Here is a 14,822-nt window from a genome sequence, read left to right as displayed (position 1 = left end):
ATGATCGCCAAATGTTCTAATCAGATCCCACGCTAAATCAGCGGAATATTTTACAAACACATCAACACCAGTTTAAGTCCTACATTTCAAACTAGCAATCTATTTTATTTACCCTGTACATGTATTCCTCTGTGGGCCGGAGTGATGTAGAACCACCCTGCATCATCCTGAGAGGTGTAATATTTTGCCCCGAACATTCCATTTAGAGTTATAACGAAAATATGAGAGGCATTTTGGTGTGATGTAATATAAACGTACAGTACAGCCCAAAAAAAAACAAAAAAAAAAGTGCGGCTGAGTTGCTATGTGTGCCCCTCAGGTGAGAGGTTCTGGTTCAAGTCTGTTTTGGAATGTGGGACGAAGCCGGAGTCAAGTAATATTGGAATCCACTGTAACAATAGGCAGTTTGAACATTCAACTTGATTAATTGATTGATTTGTTGATTGATTGAAATGTATATTTCAAATATACTGTATATCATGAACTTGCAATTACATATAAGAAAATTGATGGTACTTCTGATTCCAGGTAAGACTACCGGTCATATCGCTGGCATCAGGCCGAAATCCTGCAACTTTTTCAGGTGAACCCCCAAAATGGCATGTTTGTTCAACGTTCAACCATTAATAATGCATCATCAAAGGCTACAAGCTATTTCCAACACTTGGGATTGGACAATAATTTGTAAAAATAAATAAAAATAATAATAATAAAAATAACACCCACATATGTGGCTAGTCCCTGATTTTCACACCATACGTTTTTGTTTTTGTTTTTGTTTTTTTGCCGCTTGCGCCATCATGACAGCTTGCTCCATCATGTAAAATAGTTGTCATTTTTGTGTATGTAGCAGAAAATGACTGGATGGATGGAAAAGTGTACTGAACCTTGCGAGACATGAGAGAAAAAGCTGTAATGTTTAATGGTGCGCAATGTGGCATTTTTGACCAAAAATGTCAGTTTCCCCCAAATTAAACAAAATCTTCATCTCAAATGCAGTGTACAAATGGGAAAGCCGGTAATAGTCCTATTTAGCCATTTGGAATATAATACACTGATGACCTTCTGTGTTTTATAGCAGAGCCTCTGCACCATCTGCACACAATAAGCACTGAAGGCCAGGACCCAGCTTTACATAAATGAATAAAACAGTGTGCCACTTACAAGCTGTAATAGGGTTTTATATTTGTTTGTGGATGTGCTATTGAGTATGGCGAAATGGGTGCACATCCAAAATTCTGCTTGTCAGCAATGATATCCATTTTGATTGATGGAAAGTAAGTCTAAGCAAACTTGCGTTGCTTTTATTTACCTCTTAGCTCATGTTTAAAGAGCTGAGGCTCTTAAATTCACACTGCCTCATCCTTTCACATCCTCCCACGCTGCCTGTCTTGGCACTGGTGCAACACATGGCGCATCAAGAAGACTTCAAGACGTAAATACTGACACATGCACCCGTCTTGGAGTTATTTTAATAATCGTGAACATGTTCTCAAGCTAAAGGCTCTTCAAAAAAATTTTTTTTTTCTCTGTTTAGAGCTCATCTCTCTACTGTGACCCTACACAAGGCATCATTTTTTTTTTCTTTTTTCTTTTTTTAAGTTGGTCAACAGATTTGCTATTATAGTGAAAATACCTCTCAAGTTGCACAAAACATTTTCATGAAGATTAGAAGAATTGACACCAGAAGTTAATTTAAAGTTAATGAGTTTGAATGTTTATATGTTTCCTGTGTATTTAACTTCCATTTAGGGCAGCACAGCGAGTAGTGGTCAGCTTATGGCTCACCAGTCCAGTGTCTGTCCCACCTCTCTCAAATACTCAGCTGAAATAGACTAGGTCAGAGCCGTATATGGTTAGAGTCTGGCCAACTGAAAACACGGACGCCATGTTGTTACCCTCTGCCGCAGGGCGTGCGCTCAAGTGTGTACCGCATGATCATGCCTATCGTTTTGCATGCAAAATAACTTTTTCACCCACTAGGTGTACAGCCAAGCTGATAAAATAAAGAATACACTGCATGTATGATACAGGCTATTACTAGTATATGGTATATTTTTGCTGTCGGCTTACTTGGATTTTAATTTCCACTATAGAAAACAGAGGGATAGATAGAAAAGGAGGGTATCTAGGAATGAATCTTGGGGGACACCTTGAGAAGCATGGAAAGCTTGATGGTTTCCTTTGGGGAAATTTGGTTCCATTTAGACAAGAATAAAAAAATGGTTCTCCACTGTATTTACTAAATTTACACTTACAAATTGTCAAAAAGTGATCTTCACAGCTGGAACTCACCTTAGCATTACAATTTTAACGTTCAAGTTAAGATTAAAGATCATAATTCTTTTTACTTTACAAACTGAATTGTTTGTTCCATTCATTAATCATCATTGTTGTCTGAGGGAGAAAAGTGTTCTGAAATCCAGGAGATTATAATTTCCCATGACACCTGAATGGTTAAGAATCTGTTTTAGAGGAGCATTCATTCCAGTCAGCCTCCGATTCTTTTAACCTTGAACTCTCCACTTTGACAGGTCAACAATGTCGAGCTCGTTGGACACTTTGAAAGCTCAAGAGTCCCCGAGGCAGCGAGGACGACAAAGGTGCATATCGTGATGCGCCACATAGCCCAAGGCATGTGCTCTATAGTCCGTCGCCCACCATCTATGACCGATGATTGCATTCTTTTTGTGATGTTCGAGGCCATCCATCACACCATGGAGCTTTCAGCTTTCCTAAGTATTTAAGCATGTGCAAGGTTGATTCTCTATTTGGCTCTGACCTTGTTTTAGACTGTGGATTACACATGGGGTCAAAACAGGTTGAGGCTTTTTGTAAGGACTGCATAATGCGCTTTGTTTCATCTTGAAAGATGACATCTTGCGTTGGAGTGGCCTATATATGGCAAGAGCACTGCTTCTGAGTACTAACTGGAACTGAGGAGTCAGCAAGGCACCGTAGCTCAAAATGAAACCATGAGGACACAACCTAGATAAGTCAGCTCATTTATGTAATGTTTCATACATTTTAAACTGTGGATTAGGAGTAATACATGCACTCCCCCTTAATTTACAACAGGTCTCAAGTGTCCCTCTCAAAATGTTTTGGTGAATTTTGATGGCTAATTTAGACAACATAGAGGCAATGTTATTGTGCAAAACACCAGATGTCACTGTTTCACTGTCCCATTCCATTTGATATTCAATACAAAACAGTGATTGAATTGATGGTGCTGATTTTAATTACCATATTCCTGGCTCAATGCAATCTATGTGTAGAATAGTGGACACCATCCCACCCATAAGGCACAAATGACCATTTTGTTATGTCCTTTCCAGCTCACAATGCAGTGTAATAAAGAACATACAGTATATAAATAAAGTAAGGCCAACGGCCAGCAGCAGCAAACAGTGCTCATAGCTCGTATTTGGGATTCAATATAAGGAGCCCCTGTTGAGCAAATGAGTTGAGAAATGGAGCCGCGGGCTGATGATCCATTTCACTGCCGTGGTGGCGGCGGACTGAATCCGCCGAGCCGAGCCTCCTGCAGGCTTCCGGCTTTCTGCCATTACAGATTCATCACACGCAAAAGCCTAAAAGCAGCTGAATGCCTGGCCGGCCTCCAAATTGCATCAAATTGTTTTCTTCTAATATTGTTTCATATTATTTTTATTTTTATTCCGATTTGATGCAATCACATCACATCAGGCAGCTGATGAGAGGATTGAGCAGCACCATTTCCCACACAAAGTGAGGGGATGGGAAACACCAATCATATCCAAACATTTTTGCTATTTACCTGATGAGTCATATTTGCAGATCATCTTCTGTATTTGTATTTCTGTCTCTGACCAATCTGTCGACTACTGTTTAGGGGAAATTGCCTGACAGCTGTGGGTGCAGTCCATTTGGAGCTGCTTCAACAATATCCATGTGTCCATTTTTTTCAGTACTTGAATCAACTGTCAGTCGGGCACTTAGAGTAGCTGATGTAAGCCATATCTTAATAGCATTACTATCACGTCATGAATCAATACGATTTAAAAACATGACAGAACATCATAACGTTCAGAATCAATAACTAATAACATGTCAGGTGATTTTTCATCCCCTGCAGTCCCTTAGGCAGTTCCTTTTATCGCTCTACAGTTAAAAAGAAAAAAAAGCAGGATAACTTATCGGAACAAAGGTCAATTAGCCAAGCTTCCTGTAACAAATGGTAATGAAATCACTAGTTGATGAGACGGGCTAATTACCCATATGCACTAAGTATATCTATCCCCACCACGAAATCACACCCATTTGCTGAGTGCGTAGATGGAGAAAACGTGATCTCCTTTCTTTTTTTGGTTGAAAGGTTCCTTAGAAGAGCAGTTTCATTTTGCCAGGGCAACATTTGAGTAGGTGTGTGCGTGTGATCAGGTGTAGATTGGGGGGAAAATCCAATCTTGTCGACAGCCCCATTCTCAACACTTTGCGTCCATCATGGCGGTTGCCATGGAGACCAAAGCCTCTAAAAGAAAACCATTGAACGCACCATTTTGTGTCATAAATGGATATGAAAACAACACTTCTATTAGTGCCAACATGGATCCCAATGTCACTGTCGCTATGGTTCACTTGTGAGAGGAAAAATCCTTTGTTCTGTTTTTCTCTTACCATCCGCCTGTCTAAACTATCACTTGCCACCAAATATATTGTATCTGTAATAATTACAAAAATGCTGGTTTTATACGCACTCAAAGAGAAAACTAGATACAAAAATAACACATATGTTCTCAAAATTAAATTGTAAATGGATATACATGTCATAATTTGACATTTCACTTATCCGGTCACTGTTCAATGCATATGAAAGTATTTGAATTATGAAGTAACCTGTAGTACTATTGAGTATGAAAACATCGACTAATAGATCAAATTTCTACAAGATTTTTGGTTTTCTAACCATGCATCTTGGACTGAAAATAAATAAATAAATAAATAAATAATGTTCCCACAAGCATATACTTTTACAAAATTGTAAATACCTTTTACCATTAAAAGGAAAAAAAATCCACTTTTATATTCTTGAATTCTCCATTTAGACCAATTAATGCAGGATTGCTGCGGTTAAGTACGATTAAGCATTTATAATATTGTGTATATTAAAACCTCTTCCAATGATTTCATTTTCTCAGCTCTCCAGAGCGATTTGATGTTCAACACTCCCACCGTGTGGCCAACAAGCGCGACTGCACCATGATGCTGCGAGCGCTCAGACGGGCTCTGGATGTCTTGCAGCGAGGAAGGCTGCTTCCTTCCATCCCGGAGCGTCGTTTTCCGCGACAGCCACCTCGCAGTCCAACCCTCCGGCTCTCCGGGAACACGTTTTGGAAGACTTGAAGCTCATTCTCCTCACACAAAAGCTGCTGTGGTGTGCTTGGATTTAAAAAAAAAAAAAAAAAAAACTGCAAGGGGAAAAAAGACAGAGCTGCTAGACACCAGGTAAGATAATTTTACTATGCAAATATGATATTTTTAGTGGAATTTGCCAGTTTGTGAGAAGAAAATTCTGACAATGGTCAATCATAATGCTCTGACTGTGCCTGCGCAAGGTGCATCCCGGTGACTCAGGAAAGTGATACTCATGTTTCAAATTCTTACCAATGAGTCACTTTTCCATTAAACAATATCCTAGTCATAAGTCATCAACTGGGTTATGCTGCATATCCATCCAACTTTATGAATGCAGTAGGCTACTCTTCCTCTTGGAACATAAGGATGTTTTCATTTTAGGTCCCATTTTTGTGTTTTAGTATCACTCAGCTTCCTTGCAACATTTTCAATAATACATGCCTGGTGAGGTTCTCTGTATTGATTCTGCCTGAATGAGCTGCAGAGAGTGATATGGGAAACAAATTCGGGCCATATTTTATAACCATAACAATGGATAGACAGTCGGTATTAATATTTGAGATGGTAAGTAAGCAGATTGGAGAAGCAGTCTAGGATGCAATTTAAAAATAACCTCCTAGCAGCCTAATAAGATGCAACAGGTAAGTGTGGGCAGCATGCTGAGCTGCTGTTTTGTATTTCTGCATCTCACGTCTCACAGGTTGATGGTGTGGAGTAAAAAAACAAAACAACAAAAAAACGCTGAATGCTATCCACTGTAATCCTGATAATTTACATTTGTGGTTGCAACAGGACAAAATATGGAAAAGTTCAAGGGGTGTGAACACTTTCGCAAGTCACTGTATATAAACAATTGGAGGGCGCCCAGAGAGCTAGATTGCGGATGTTGTGTTCCAGAAAGCTTCATTGCTCTTAATTGCATGACAAGGCTGGCGGATTATTTCCTTGATTGTGGAACAAGTGAGCTGCTGCGGCGTCTGGCGTCCTCTTCCCACAGGAGCAGTGGGAGCTGGCGCAACCGCCCCCCAAGTAGATGCGAAAAAGGTCCCAACGTGAATACTAATAAACACCCTTGGTTGGTGATGTGTGCTTCAGTTAGTTTGTTGATTAGCTTCAAAGAAGACATGAACTCCAATTGTTTCACATTCTTCTGTTAGTTGTAAAGACTCATTTTTTGCTGCAATTGCTCCAAGACTTAATTAATCAATCACTTTCATACAAGTTTAATAATTCACATGGGACTTGAAAGTCAGAAGGACATACTGTATGCAGCTCATCTCGTGATTTGCTCATTTGCGTTAAAAACAAATATTATGTTGTGTGGGGGTTAAGGACTGAATAGCGAAAAGCCATGATTAAATCGACACCCGCCCACAAGGTTTGTAATTTCCTACAGATGCCACAAGGTGGCGGCAAAACACCTTTTCCTGTGAGACTATGACAAAAAGGCTATTGATTAAATTAGACCTAGACTTAGATTTGACTTTATTCCTCACTTCAACATTTCAACATATTCCTTTACCTCAAGGTGCCACACAATGGCGCCAAAGCAATATTTTTCTATTAGACATGGCATTGGCCATGGAACAAAAACAATATGTATGTTGTTTGTAAGAAAAAAAAAGGTGATTTTTTTTTTTTTTTTTTTTTTTTTTTTTTTTTTACACCATTACCAACTAATGGATTAGTGACATTTGATAGTCTTCTTTGAATTTGAGTTTGCTTAAAATGCTCTTGCATCTGGATTGTACTAGAACAGCGCTCCGCAGTATGTCATTCTCATTTTCTGTACTTCAGTTGTGCTTGAAAGTTGACATGTCAACTTATGAGTGCACTGTTTGGTGAGAAAAACCTTTTAATGCCCCCAAAATCCAAAATGCTGTGGCAATTGTTTTGGTATTTTCACAGTTTGAAGTTGACATGACTAGAGACGTGCATGTGAGGGGTTAAGCGATTTTTAGCGTTTGTCCATTTACAGTTGTGCTCATAAGCTTACACACCACAAGGTATGTAAACTTTGAAGCACTACTGTATTTATGGACGAACATTTTATCTGCAACAACAGTAAAATGATCATATACTGAATTAATTTGCGTTCTCGTCTCATATGCAGTTGCTGCAATATGCAGAAGAAACCGAATCGAAGGAGTCAGCAATACTATGGGAAGCATTTTGCCTTCATAATTACATTCATGTCAGGGACCGAGAGGGACGTGCTCCTTTTAGCCTCCCGACTCGATCCTTCACTTCCAGCCTCCATCATCACTTTGGTACCCACCCGTCCTCCTGATCCATTCTCATCCCTCCCTTTTTGAATGACTTTCTTGTCACCACTTTCCCTTTGGAGGACCACTTCTCGTGGCGCTCGGCTTCTGCTTACGTTTCACTGCGATCAATGGCGGTTGATGACAGTTCATCCATCTGAGCGTCCGATTAAATTAGCGCCGCAGATGAGGCTTTAAACTGTCTTGGGGGAGGGCAACGATGTGATCGATTGACAACGGAGCAATTTTTAAAAGTGAGTTAACATCGCTGACTCTAAGTACCGCCTAAAGGAATTTCGTCTCCAAATTAATATCTGAACATCGCTTTGTTGTTCGCATGCATTATTCTGACTTGAGTACCGGCTAACCCAGAAATCTACTTGTGGATGCCATTCAAAGGAATTGAAACTCAGCCAACTGTTAGAACGCAGCCAGCCAACCAACAGGGAGAATCTGCAATAATGAGTGGGAAATTATTCGTTGCCACGGCTGTTTGACACTGATGCCGTGTGAAGTTGCTTTTAGAGGAAGCTGAATGAACTTGTCATGACGGGTAGTTTGTCGGCTCCTTTAGCAGCCCGACAGTGTCAGTGAGTGAGTTGCAGCAGGCAAAAAATGACTTGAATGTAGGGACAGACTGATAACTGGCTGATTATCGGCACCAATGTTGAAAATTTTGACGAGTATTGGTGCCGGCCTTTTTTTTTTTTAAAAATCTGACGGCTGATAAAAGGGAAATTTATAACTATTTTAATCTCAGGGTAGCCTACTATTTATTTACATTTTCATTTTATAAGGGATGCGGCTGACCCTGGGAACCTTCTGAACCTTTTTTTGTTTTTGTTGGAATTTAAAACAAACCGTGAAAGTTTAAGAATTCAAGTATTTTTTATTTGGAGAAAAAATCTTTACAGTAGAAAACTATGGGATTTACTTGTTTAAGTTTCCATTGAACTTTTTAAGACGTACTGATTACCTTGGTAGCTTCCTGAATATTTTGTTAGAAATTATAATGCATGTATATTGTCCAAGATTTAAAAAAAAACAAAAAAAAAACTTATACATTTTGAAAAATCGTTAGAAAAACATGCTTTAAGACATTACAAAGTTGAGATTGGCATTTGTATTTAAAAAAAAAAAAAAAAAAAATCCCACTTTTTACTGAATACCGGCTCCAAATATCGGTTATCGGCTTTCTGGACTACAAATAATCGGCATCGGTATCGGCCCTGAAAAACCATATCGGTCTATCTCTACTTAAATGTTCAGAATTGTTGGTGATAGTCATTTATTCTCCGAGAGTGGACGGCAACATGTCAATTTCATTTTCATCTAGAAAGAGCCTGTTTGTTGTGCTTGGTTAGCTCCTCAAGAGGAACTCCATTTTCTTCTAAGGTTTTCAGTCCTGTGACTAGGGTTTTAAGTGAAATCAGCAAGGTTTTGATTAACAATCTGGCCACATCAGCTCGTCATGCCGAACAACGCCGCTGTTGTGACTGGAGGCTCAGAAGCACCGCTGTAATCCTTTTCAATGGATGCAAAACGCCTGCTCCAGTGGGACTCGTAAGCTGAAAGCTTGAAGCAGAAAAAAAACAAAAAGATACAACGCACACATGAAGTATAATTGCACATCTTTATGTAATGCGCCGCAAGACTGAAAGGCCATCAGTTTGAGCGTGGCAGGATGGCGCGTAAGAAAAAGAGCAATATCCTCAGGCTCATTCATCACCTCTCTCATCGTTGACACCCGAGTGTTTTAAAGCGAGTTGCGCGGCTTCCTGCTACCCGTTAGGAAGCCAGTCAAAGCGAATAAATGCCACGGTAGCGAGGAATCATCACATGAGGAGTCTCCATATATACTTCAAAGGCATGATTTGTAAATTCAATAAAGATGGAATGGGATTCCCCTTCTTGCATGCAAAACAACTCTCCCATTGTGACTTTCTCGTTTTAATTAAGAACCAGCATCACCATTTGGCATTTTTGCCGAGACTCGGCCCCCGGGGCTTGGTGGAGAAAATTATGCCACGCCACATCACAAGACGACACATGCTAGGCGAGAACATGAAGTCCTATTTTAATTTCCCTTTGGCTGACAGTTGTGCTCTCAAAGGCTGTGGAACGTTCACTGGTCTTTTGGAAGCCTTCACTGCAAATCCCAAATTTCTACACAATCCTATAAAACAAATGAATGTAAATAATGTAGTATCATATAATCACGCAGTTCCGGGTTTCTCCAGTTATTCATGATACCCTTGCTTGCACGGTAGAAATAAACAGAACAACTAGAAATAATCAATAGTCCAAAGATGTCCGTGATGAATCCTGTCGCCACTTGATAATGAAACGTCACCTTGCACAATAGAAATAAACAGAAGGACTGAAAATCATCCACAAAGTCAGGAAAGTTACAATAATGCAAGCCTCTGCCAAGTTAGGCTCAAATCAAGTGGCCTATTGTGAATGTGACAAAAAGAAAGAATAGACTGATTATGTTGCATTTGCACGTGGAAGATTTCGGAGCCTCAAACCAGAAAAGTTGCTGACGCCAAGCGAAGACAAAGCTCCCCCCCCCCTTGCAACAACATACGTAAGCGCGGCATCAATCGCGCTATCAAAGCGACGTCGGGTTATTGCGAAGGGGCTTTTCTGCAGGCGGAATGGAACGGGACTCGCATAAATTGCAAGATTCTAAAGGTTACGCGAGTTCATTTCACTTCAGGGAGGCCACATGCAGATTTCAATATGTTGAGTCGAAGATTGCAAGACTTGCTGATTGCTTGCTCAAAGTCATTTGATACTTACAAGCCTTTTATGGACAGTATGTCAGCCCATTGTCCAACGTTTACAGAAAGTGGTCCACATTCTGTTGAACGTTTTTATACAGATTTATTCTACAATTTAATGAAATCATTCCCCCCTCAAAATTCTATACAGAACGCCTGATATCAAGCAAAAAAAAAAAACAATAAAAAATCTGAACAATGGCTTAAATCAAGGCACGACTAGACTTTATGTCCTTTATTTTTTTTTCTCAATTTATGGTTATGTAAGGGTTAATCCATGTCATATTTTGATGAAAAGGGCTTTACAAAAGCAATTGGCTTACAATCAAGGCATCTCTTGAGTGGCCGCGTCAGTCGCCCCGTGAGAGTGCTGACTAACTGCTTGAGTCAGCGCCGCGACCGTCAATAGTTATGAGCCGGCAAAACAAACATTCGCTCTGGAGCCATTAATCCTTTCTGCACGCTTCAATAGCACCAAAGCTTGAAAAATACATAAATGTATCGGGATCCTTACACAACACATCCAATACTAGCAAAATAGAGGAGTAGGAGAGGATATGATAGGAAGGATTATTCATAATACTGGCACATGTGACGATGAGGATTGCTCATTGATTTAAACAAATGATTAGGGGGAAAAACGTTGTGCTTGTGTAATATTCTATTATTTTTTTAAATTCTTGGTGTATTTGGTTATAGTATGCCATGGGAAATGTATTAAATTAGGTAAAAAACAAAAACATAATGTCTCCTTTAAATAAAGTAATATAATAAAACCATTAGCTTGATGAGTCATGCTTCAATATTCGATACCAACCTCTCAATGTGCCACAGTGTGTCCACTTATAGCTTAGCCGATATATTTGGGACTTCTTGTTTAAGCTTTTTTTTAGGTGAAAATAAAACGAAATGTTATTGTAATAATAGTATAAAACTTTTCTTCTTAGCTGTGTCGTCCTGAGGGCATTTTGATGCTTGTTCTGCCATTTGTCCAGCAGCGTCTTTTGTCTTGTTACTCCATCATCCCTCACAGCGAAGGCCTCCAGCATTTTGTCCTCCCAAGGTGAAATGAAGCATGGAGTTTGTGAGTGAGTGAGTGAGTGGGATATCGGGCACCCAAGCTAGAATGGTATATAGTTTTTGATTATTATAGTAAGCTGTGCTATTATTAATTAAGCGTCAGTGTGACATTATCTGGCGGCAGGAAGCAAAACCATGTTTTTGCAGGTTGCCAGATAATTCTGTTCTGGTGCCGGATTATTATGTTGAGAAAAACATGTTATGGCACAATTGATTGGATACACCACAATTGTATATTACGATGCTTATTTTACATATATTTTATATTTTCTATCAATCGTCCTAACTGCAGGAGACCAAAAACGATGTAAGAGGGACATAGCTCATTTGGTCGTGTGTCAGTATCCCAAGCTGAAGGTTGTGAGTTTGTTCCTCAACCCTTGAATGGTGACTTTTATTTTGTTTTTCCCCCAATCTAAGCCTACTCTAAAACTGAGTCGATTTGGTCCCTCTCTAAATAGTCAAATTTACTCTACAGAATTTACTTTGTACATTTGTGCATGTGAGCCATCAAAACGCTCTATGCCACAAACCTTCTGCTCTCCTGGAGTTCCTCTCCATGCTTCTTGTACCCCATGTGGCACTACTTTTACCCCATGCAGGTGGGACGCTTTAGTCATTGGTATTGATGTCTATATTCCCATCGGGGGTCTTTGAAAAAGGCAAGAAGGAATGAACAGCGGGTCAAGCCGCTGAGCTGAAACATGCCGTTTTTTGATCGCCGTCCCCAAAAGGCCTTGTCAAGGACATGGCTCGTTCTCTGAGCTTTTTATTGAAGGCAGCAGAGCAACAACCGGGTGTTTGTGCTCCTTTGATGCATAATGTATTAAAGGTTAGTTGCAGCCTCCTTGTCCACCTTTCATGTACAGTTCAATTTTTCATTGATGGCATTTAACTGGGGGAGATGAGGTAGGCCGGAGGGCTTAATGAGGACATCTCATCATGTGTGACCTTTATATGTAACATATAACCATACGCAGTGTATATGTCTCTACTCTCATTTAGATGCAAGACTCATGTTTCCAATTGCTTTATTGACCGTTACGTTTACTACTATGAAACTATACTACTGTATATACCATGCTATTATGAGATATTGACAGTCACTGTAAAAGACCCCGGCCTGCACCAAATGGAGAAAATGTCATTTTTTTTTTTTTTTTTTTTAAGACGTCTTATCCCGGGATCATGCTTTCCATTTGAGTAAACAAAAGCTCCATTAGGAAAGGATATACATGGAAGATGATTTTTTTTTCTCTCCATTTATTATTATTATTATTATTATTATTATTATTATTATTTCTTTGTATTATTTAAAAAAAAAATTGTATGTAAATGGTCTCCCCCTGAAAGATGCCAGGATCTCTCTGCAGTTGGCTAAATAAATGCCCCTGGCCACCATATGATTGAATAATATTACAGCCACATTAGAATGAATGAATTTGAACACCAGATGTCCCACCCACCGAGCCGTCTCGTGTGGTGCATGTTGAAGTCATGGAGAGTGTCAACAAAACATTGTCTTTGCTTTTTACCAACTGCTTGCTGTGTTATTGGTTTATTTTATGTTTTATTTTTTTGGTTCTGAGATACACTTTGTTGTAAGCAAACACAACATGCGCCTCGTGCATCTGCTCCCATCACGTCCCTGCTGCGACACAAGTTTCAAGATTTTGGGTTTGATGTTTGCTGCATGCTTTTGCCACTTAAAAGCGAGCCCCTTGAGTATTGACCGGTTCAATATATGTTTGCACTCTCACCCCCCACACCCCCCGTTAAGCGCCTCAGTGCTTTAGGAAATGCTTGTAAACCTTCCTGAGCTAATGTGTAGCGATTTTCCAATGAAAAAGAAAACGAGTAATGGTGACATCATTACCTGTCAGGGCCAAATGATGCCATGGCTCCGATAGTGGCTTTCACAGCTGTGTATCGATTTTTAATTTTTATTTATTTATTTATTTATTTTTTTAATTTTAATGTGAAAGTTGGTGGGCACGTCTGCCATGAGACCCACAAATAGTCTCCAAAAGCCATAGCCTTGACATTTGGAGGGTAGCACTCGAGAGTCCATAGAATTCAGATATATATAATGATGTTGTTTGTGTTGCGAAATAGTACATCTGTTGTACTTGTTTGGGACTGTGATGTTTTGAGCCACTCGGCAGACGGTGCGAGCGCCGGCGCAAAGGGTGACATAACAACCACAGAGCTCGTTAGCCTGTCATGCCGCAAAACATCTCTCGGGACTTTAAGTAAAGCGAATCACTTAGCAGCGGTGTTGCGTGCCAGCAAAATCCTCAGCCTGTGTTAATTCCCTGTAATTGCATTGAGGAGCTCTGACAAAAAGCAGGATTGATTGTTTGAATTGTGCATTTTGCATGATCCATTGAGGATTCTCTTAAATTGACAGGATGAAGCCCCATAATCACGTTTTACCCTCATTAAAAGTCTCGACTAACAATAGAGCAACAGTTAGCATATTAAAGCATAGCTGCCTTACTCAGGAGCTACCAGTAAGCTGTAATTTGATGAGCCTTCTGCAGTTCCGTTCACCCTCATTCCACTCTCTCACAAGGACATTTTTCCCGTCCTTTGTAGCTCTCCACTTAACATCTGACTAATGTCTTACACCGCAGTGGAGTGTTTGATGGATTCGTCGAGTTTGGAGGCTTTTGTGTCATCCGCAGAGTGCGCCGCAGGAGCCGAGACACCAAAAATCAAATCCCAGGACCGCCTCACATGTATCTGATTCCAGTGTACATTTTTAGAATCCCAACATCTCTTAGATATATCAAATCCCTCTAGTAACATACATGCTCAGGTTTCCACCTAAAAGTGCCGTAGTAACTGAATCAGCCTTTTACTCGTGTAAAAGTGAGAAGGCTGCGGCACCATAAGTAAACAATACATAATGATATGACCTTAAAATAACAGCTTCAGAATCATTTAATAGCACACTGGCTTGTAATATGGAGAAGGGGAATTCTAAACACTGGGATTTTTTGTTATGGAAATACAAGCCCAAATAGAGAGGAAAAATGCATCCTGACTTTGTAGCCATCCATTTTCTATAACGCCTATGCTCATTAACACATTCATTGCCAGACCAGCAAAAAAAAAAATGCATCATTTGACGTCTTTTTCCGTCAATGGCAGTGAATGAGTTAAGATTTATTGCTAACCACTAGGACACCTTGCTGACTGAGGTAGAAAAATGTCAAACAGTTTACAAATTGGGTCAATTTGTTTTGAAGTTGATTTTTTTTTTCTTCAATGAAACCTTATTGTCCTTTAC

Source organism: Festucalex cinctus, chromosome 16, assembly GCF_051991245.1.
Source record: "Festucalex cinctus isolate MCC-2025b chromosome 16, RoL_Fcin_1.0, whole genome shotgun sequence".
In the NCBI taxonomy this organism is placed as follows: domain Eukaryota; kingdom Metazoa; phylum Chordata; class Actinopteri; order Syngnathiformes; family Syngnathidae; genus Festucalex; species Festucalex cinctus.
The sequence above is the reverse complement of the archived record's forward strand: the minus strand, read 5'-3'. Positions refer to the sequence as shown.